The sequence below is a fragment of the Helianthus annuus genome, chromosome 15, assembly GCF_002127325.2.
Source record: "Helianthus annuus cultivar XRQ/B chromosome 15, HanXRQr2.0-SUNRISE, whole genome shotgun sequence".
In the NCBI taxonomy this organism is placed as follows: Eukaryota; Viridiplantae; Streptophyta; class Magnoliopsida; order Asterales; family Asteraceae; genus Helianthus; species Helianthus annuus.
Genome location: NC_035447.2, coordinates 89,601,083 through 89,609,767, shown reverse-complemented (window position 1 = coordinate 89,609,767; position 8,685 = coordinate 89,601,083).

Genomic DNA, 8,685 nt, shown 5'->3' with positions numbered 1-8,685 from the left:
AGACCCTCATAGTTCCTCTCAAAGAGCTCACAATCGATGACAAGCTGCGATTCGTTGAGGAACCAGTTGAGATTACGGATCAAGACGTTAAGATTCTCAAGCACACCAGAATACCTCTCATTCGAGTTCGTTGGAATGCTCGTCGTGGACCGGAGTATACCTGGGAACGAGAGGACCAAATGAAACTCAAGTATCCCCAACTGTTTAAGAAAAACGCAACCACAACTGAGGCTGAAGCCACTGCAGAATTTCGGGACGAAATTCCAAATCAACGGGGGGATGATGTGACACCCCAGGAAAATCAGGAAAACAACACAACTTAGCTAGCTTCCTCAGTAACCACGCGCTAAATTTCGGGACGAAATTCTCTTAACAGGGGGAGAATGTGACAACCCTCAAAATCCCATGTATTCCGTACAATTCATTAATGAGGATTAAAGTGCTTGACGATGGTGTGGAATTACTTAACTGCTTTCTGATATCTGTGTTATACTTACATGTATTTGTTAACATACTAGTAGGATACAGAAAAGTTACTAAATAGTCCGGTATGCCTTCCTGAGTGTTAAAAATTAAAAGTGTTACAAAAATATATATAATAGACACTTTACGGAATAATTAAACACTTTAACGAAACCGTATTTAACCGAACAACCGGACACTACCCGGGACACCAAATATTTGTCAAATACATTGTTTTATTATTTTTGACTAGTCATGATCCCCGTATGCCATAACACCCCCTAAATATCAACATACTAATATATGTAAGTATATACTTGACAACCTAACTAACCTTTACCAATTAGTTACAAAATTTGCAACCAACCCCCCCCCCCTAACCGAATTCGGTCACAAGGACCATTTCCCCCACATGCTTCATATCTTGTTCATAGATTTTATTTTATATTTTATTTGATTGTTTGCTTAATGGAGTGAACAAAATATTTCCCCCACATGCTTCATATCTTGTTCATAGATTTTATTTGATATTTTATTTGATTGTTTGCTTAGTGGAGTGAACAAAATATTTCCCCACATGCTTCATATCTTGTTCATAGATTTTATTTGATATTTTATTTGATTGTTTGCTTAATGGAGTGAACAAAATATTAGGATGTAAGATTATAAGTATGGGCTATATCTTTGCAAGATCATCCATATCATTCCATCACTTCACAAAGATCACACCATCTCTTTCACTCTCCTCCCTCTCCTCTCGGCTCACCCATAACCGCCACCATCTCCACCATATCACAACCACCTTCATCCAATTTTGAGTTCCATTCATGTGTTAGAAGGTGCACAACGAAGCTTGGTGTTCTTGGAAGTTGAAGGACCTTCTCTATTCGCTATTAACCACCACTTTTCTACACTCGAACTTCGCTATCCTTGAGCTAGTGGTAAGAACTTAGATCCGATCGTTCTTTATGTTATTTAAGTGGTTAATAGATGTAAGAATGATAAAAAAGTTAAGAAATCTTAAAGCTCATGAACAAGTCTTGAACATAATGTGTTAAAGTGTGGATAAAGAGAAGATATGTGTGTAAATCATGTAGATCTTGAGTGGTTATGATTATTGGTTGATTATCTGATGTTTTGCTGGGTAATATTGATGTTTGATGTTGTTATAATCACTAAACATGTTAACGGAATCAATCGAACACAAATTAGTAAGTTGGAAAGTGAAAACAGAATCTGTCCAAGTTTTACAGCCAACTTCAGTTGGCTGTAAACAGGTCATAAACACTACGAAAAACTGATATTTTGACTCTAAAATATGATATTAGGAAATACGGTTCTAATGGCACCGGAATCATAATTTTTGGACTCCGTTTACTATTTTAAAAGCGTCTTTTCGTAACGGCAGCTAGAGCTGCAATTTTTCTGCTGAAAAAGTGCGTCTTGTTTTCTGTTATAACTTGTAATCTGTGTGGAGTCTGATCACGAAATTTATTCAATAGTTGACCACCGATGTATTTGTAATTACCCCACTGGAATTTCGTAAATCGGACACTCGATGAATTTTAAATAAATTATCTCGTGGACTGTGGTCAGAAAAATATAAATCTGAGTTCAGTCCGGAAAATGAATTTTTATAAAATATTGGTAATGAACCGGACCCCGATATTTTTACACAATAAAATTTGGAACGTTTAGGACATTCTATAAAAGTTTGGGAATTTTTGGAATAATTTAACTATTTTATTTAAATGTCCAAAAACAGCCGGTTTTGAATATTAATGCTGAATTGATATAAGTTGTGACTTGCGTGTCTAAATGACGAGTATGCTATCTGTGAATGATCTAACATGTTATATGTGTTACGTGCACTATCGTATGTATGCTTATGAGTAGGGAATGGATGGGAAGTATATATATACGGGCATAAACGGTTAAAGTAATGCTTGCTATGTGATAGATACGTGTAGGAACTTTGTGCGATATTTGTAAGACACTAAATGACTAACTGTAAATCATACTAGGACGTGATTGACCAACCTTGACTGTTAGCGATATTTGAGAATCTAACCGAGCAAACCGAGGTGAGTTCACACTTTTCTACAAAGCATGGTAAATTCCCGGTGGGAATGGGAATGGGTACAGGAATAGGGATTCCTCATCCTATGAGACGTGTTCAGGAATGTAAATTCCTCGTCCTGTTGGCACATGTTAGACTTACTGGACTAGAACTCTATCAGCGAAGTCCCTCCCTTTTTGTATCGACTTAATCGCCGAGGCTATGGCGAGCGGGTCATTAGTTAATAGCTCTATTAGGTTTAACAAACCTCACACCGTGCCAGACGGACAGGCGTGTACTAATGGACTATGGCACGTCGGTGGTGATAGAACACCGACGCTAGGGCACAGTTGATTTTTGTTAGTAGTCGATATGATAAACGAGTCTGGTAGTTTAAAATACTGGGGTAGCTCCCCACGGCCAAAGAGCCGGGCTGGATAGCCAGGGAAGGTGGACATGGGATGGTTAACTAATAAACGTTTTCGAACTATGGGGTGACCCCCACGGCTGGGTAGCCGAATGAGATTAAACTATGTTTTTGGAAATAACTCTAAAATGGACAACCAACCGTGAACTCACTCAACTTTGTTGTTGACTCGTTATTACATGCTTTGCAGGTCATTAAATGCTATGGAGCTTGCATATGGAGGTGGTCGTTGTGAGATGCGAACCGATATGTCCCGTATTTAATAAATAAACTTTATGAACTTATTAAACCTACGTTTTGGACTTTAAACTTATGAACTGCGAACTTATGTTTTGAACTTTATGTTTTATGCTTCCGCTGTTAAACTAAAATCGGATTACTTCCTATTGGTCACCAATTGTATTGTGTTTGGTTTTATTTACTTGATTATGTTGTTCAATATGATTGGTGGCTCGATCCTGGTCACGTCACGCCTCCAAGCGGTGGTACTCCGCATGGTGGATTTTGGGGGTGTGACAGTTGTGTTCAGAAAAAGTGCATTATAGCCTTTGCTAACATAAAAGAGGTAAATGAAAACTTGAGAGAAAAAGTACAAATCAGTGAACTCATTCTTGAAAAATTAAAGAGGGATTTTAAAACAAGAATAGCTGAAAATGACCTTGAACTAAGCAGCCTCAAACATGAAGCATTTGTAACCAAGGACCAACTCCAATCAACAATAGAAAAATATCAAAAATGTAAAAAGGAGTCAGAATCTATACATATCACCTGTGAAAAATGGGTAGAATCTTTTCATGGTTGTGAGATGCTTCTGGATAAACAGATTAAGAGCAATTTGAAGTTTGGGGTTAGTTTTAGAAAACATGACCAAGAACAACAAAACCCAAGTTTCCATTGATTCTGAAATGGTTGAGATTAAACCAACTACATCAATTGGGAAAGAAATAAACATCACACAACCTAGTGGGAAGAAAATAGTTCTGGAAAAACCATTGAGTTCCATTCAAGCTGAAACACTTAGGTATGAGCTAAAACCTACTTGGACAAATGAATGTCATGTTAAAAAAATTCAAACCCATTGACTTTACAAACCCAAATGGTATTGACCCACCTAGGATACAAGTCATTCCTCTTACCAACTCTCAAATAGATAATAAAACATTTGTTCATCAAAAGAGAGAGAAGGGTAAGAAGAAAGATAAGGATCCAACACTGAAATGTGATATCTGTGGAAGAACAAACCATATGACAAAAGAATGCTTTAAATGAAGAGTATATTATATTAACAGAATAAATGGTGTCTGTATATCCATTCCTGGGTGTACTATTTGTGGAAAACTCAACCATTTGACTCAGCAATGTTCTTTTCTCAAACCATTTGACATGCATGACCGGATTGATGCCGTAGTCCTTCAATGGATTTATGGCACAATCTCTACCTACTTCATAGCAATCTCAAACCTAATACTATTGCCTATGATGCCTAGACTGCTCTCGCGAACCTCTTTCAAGACAACAAAGCTTTTAGGGCAATTCGTCTCAAACAACATGTCTTCCTACTACCTAGAAATCAAAGTCATTGCGGATTAGTTTGCTAATTCCAGTCACTAATGTTAGAGCCCCAGCCATTAAAGAAACTTTGGTCCTCCAATTCGTCACTGGATTGAATGAGCAATATGAAGGGATTGCTATGCCGCTGCAACAGTTACAACCTTTGCCTGATTTCTACGATGCACGTCCAGATTATCTTATCTGGAAGAAACCCGAAAGATGAACCGTGTCACAAACGCTGCTCAGGTGGCTGGAACTACTCTCAACGACACCGCATCTGAACCAGTCCCCAGGTATGGATCCTACAATGACACTCATTCCACCGACCACGGAGGGGGCATGGTCATGGAAGGGGCAAGGACCGTGGTGGCTAAGGTGGCGCTGGTCATGGTCGTGGAAACAACAGCAGCGGCAACCAACACACAATGGGATACTCCCCCTTGCCTAATTACACATCACCCTGGCCCACTCAAAACATGGACTATAACCGATAACCTTGGGCCCCATGGATTGCTAACCTACCTTGCCCTTACCCTACTATATCCACACCTATGTTGCCTGCTCCGCGGGTTCTTGGGGCCAGGCCCAACCAATCTTATGCAACCTGGTATGCTTGTTCTGACATCGAACATGCAATATACACCATGTCACTTTAGCAACCAGATCCGACAAAATACATGGACACTGGAGCAACTGGTCACATGACTCACGACCAAGGTAATTTCTCGCCTTTTTATATTAATGGCATTTTCTAGAATATAATTCTCGGTCATGGTAAAACCATTCATGCATGGTTATGACCAAACCCTTCCCCACCTTACCCACCTTTTAAAGTAGATAACATTCTTTATGCTCCAAATATAATTAAAAACCTTATTTGTGTTCGTCGTCTAATAACCAACAATCAACAATCCATAGAATTTGACCCATTCGGTTTTTTTGTGTAGGCCCTCAAGGCACGAACACCTAACCTACGATGCAATAGCTTGGGTGACTTCTACCCTCTCACAGATTTAGTTGCATCCAAGTTCAACCATCCTTCTACCTTTCTTGTTATTTCACAAGATCGTTGGCATCAACGTCTTGGTCAACCTAAATTAAATTTACTTCGGTCTCTTTAAAACTGTACTTCTATTTCCGTTGCTACGTTGAAACCTAAACTTTATCAACCTTGTGTTTTTGGGAAAAAAGTGTTAGACATCCGTTTTATGATTCTTTTAGTTCCACATTTAAATCTTTTCAAAGTGATTTGTGGACCTCACCAGTTTTAAGTACCAGTGATCATCATTATTATATATTATTTCTTGATGACTATTCTAATTTCTTATGGACTTATGCATTAACTAATAAATCGCAAGTCTTTTCTATGTTTTGCCAATTCTACACCTTAATTAAAACTCACTTTGAACGATCCATTCAACAGTTCTAATCTGATAATGGGAAAGAATATACAAACTCCTCGTTTCAAAAATTTTGTATCCAAAATGACATGATTTTTCGTTTTTCATGTCCATACACATCATCACAAAATGGCATAGCTGAACGGAACATATGGTTCATCAACAACATTATTCGTACACTTTTGAATCTTCCCTACCTAACACATATTGGCATCATGTGCTTGAGATGGCTACATACTTCTAATTATTCTCCTAGCAAATTAATAGAAAACCGCATCCCAACCTCTTTACAATTGGTTTTCCATATATGACCATCTCTATGTCTTTGGTTGCCTTTGCTACCCACTTCTTCCTTCCCCTACGATACACAAATTAGCGTCTCATTCTAAACCATGTGCTTTCTTAGGATACCTCCAAAATCATCGTGGTTACAAATGTCTAGACCTACAATCTCAACAAATTACCATTTGTCTTCACATGGAATTTGATGAGACAGTCTTTCCCTTTGCCACACATTCACCTAAATGTCTTCAATCTTATGCATTTTTGGACACCCCCTTTGTACTTGCTTCTTTGGACTCATGTTCAGAATCATACCTCTACCCAACATATTTTCCCAACACCTCTAACTCCTCCTCACACACCCACTGTTCAAACCTTCCTATGTTGCTTGAAGATAAAAAAAACTATTCCTCTCTTGTGACCTCTTCGTTCTCCCCGCCATTTGGGTATGCGTACTTCCAACCGCATTCAGTTACCACCCATTAAACCAGCGTCTGTTTTGCTGCCATTTACTAGTGTCGGTACCCCTACACTGCCTTGGGCATGATTGTCCCTGGAACAACTTTAGCATCGTCAACCCACTAGTCTATGTTTTTGTTGCCAAGAAAATATCAACCAGGGTATTAATGTAACCCTTCTCAGTTTTTTCTTACCGACAATGCCATCGACGCCCCCAGACCACCTCTCACCACCTTGCAAGATGACCCACCTACATTGCCATGTTTTCTCTTTGGCTAAATTTTGTTGGCTAGCCCATACAACCTGTAACACCCCGTGTTTTCGAAAGTCAAAGTCAAAGTCAAGATTGAAGTCAAAGGAAGAAAAGATCGCTAATTGCAATCTGTCACTCCTTGCTCAATCCCTGTTTTGACTTCTTTGACTATAGTCAGTCTATTTTTATGTTTTACGTTAGTTGTATTATGTGGAGTAATTATTAATAATTGAAGTAATCGAATGTTTATCGCTACGAACCGCTTTACGACTGTGAATAATAGGAAGTAACAATGCGATAAAGTCACTTAAACGCTAATCATTCTAATCTAATCAACATCGCGCTCGCAAACTCGAAATATGCATTTTGGTTGTTGTTATACGTGTGTATGTGCCTTACGTGTTACTTGTGCATGTTTATTTATGTATGTGTGGTAATCAATCGATTCTCAATCGAACTCAATCGCAATCGAATCACAATCGCAAAACAAATACGAATTAAGGAAAATTAGTGGCGAAAAGACAGAGCTCGATATGAATAGTTGGGATTAAAAGTAATTTGAATAGGAAACTCTATGGCGAGCGATGTGAGGTGCTGTCATGGTACACGTAAATTTAATCCAAATTACAACTAGTAGATAGTGGTAAATGGGTATCGAACTCAGGGAGTATGTGGAAAATGTGTTGATGTTATAGCTTTGCAACTTAACTACAATTAAACTAAAATGCAGAAATTAAAGATCAATAATTTGGCTTGTTTGTTTTAGAAAACTAAATTACTAACTACTTGCAAATATCACAATTGGTTGTTTAACAGATTAGGAGAAAATGACCATCTTAGGATTCAGTTTCCTTAAACACTTGTGCAAAATTCCAACTAGAAAGAGTTACATAGACATAACTCGTGTATAAACAATTGTTGTGATAAAAGGGAACAAAGTACTCGGATTATATGAATGCGAGGTTGTTTCCTGATGATCAATCAATTAATATCCAACCCTAACCCTTCCCGTGATATCTCGATTGCCAACGGCACCAAGAACGTATGAATTAGACTAGAATTGCAATACCAATTAACAAGCTACAATTAATTACTCATACACCATGATAATCAAAGCAAACACAATGTTATCATTCTAGAAAATAAGAAACAAACACACACGAGTTTAAGAGAAACCTTCACCTAAAATGATTACCGAAAGTTTAGCCGGACATGGCTTGGTGAATCATCATCACATCCAAATTCAAGTTCATATGAATCAAAAACAAGAACTAAATGTTTAGAATTGTTTGGAACAAGGTAGCACCAGCCAAAATCGCCCCCAAGATGATAAGAAAACGTCCAATCCTGAGATAATGTGAAAGGGCACCACTAAAACTGATTTAATGAGGCAGTTACATTTTTTCCGTCATTTCCACCGTAAATTACGGTACCACCGTAAGTTACGGTGGACCAAAAAGTGTTACGGTGAAAGTAGACTGAGGTACGGTTGAGAATTGGGCAGATTCAGGGTCCACCGTAAATTACGGTACCACCGTAAATTACGGTGGAGCCCTGATTTTCTTGTTTCTTTCCGTCTATCCTTCCATGCATGCCTCGTTCCATTGCGAACCGTCCAATGCAGCGTTTTATCCCTTTTTAGCTCCTGAACTGCACCTGAAACATAAGCAACCGTAGTCATCTAATTCAAGATAATTACGCGATTAAGTGAAGTATAAATTCGTCTTTTAACATCATTAAGGGTTGTCCTATGGACCACCCGTCACATCCCCACACTTAACCGTTGCTTGTC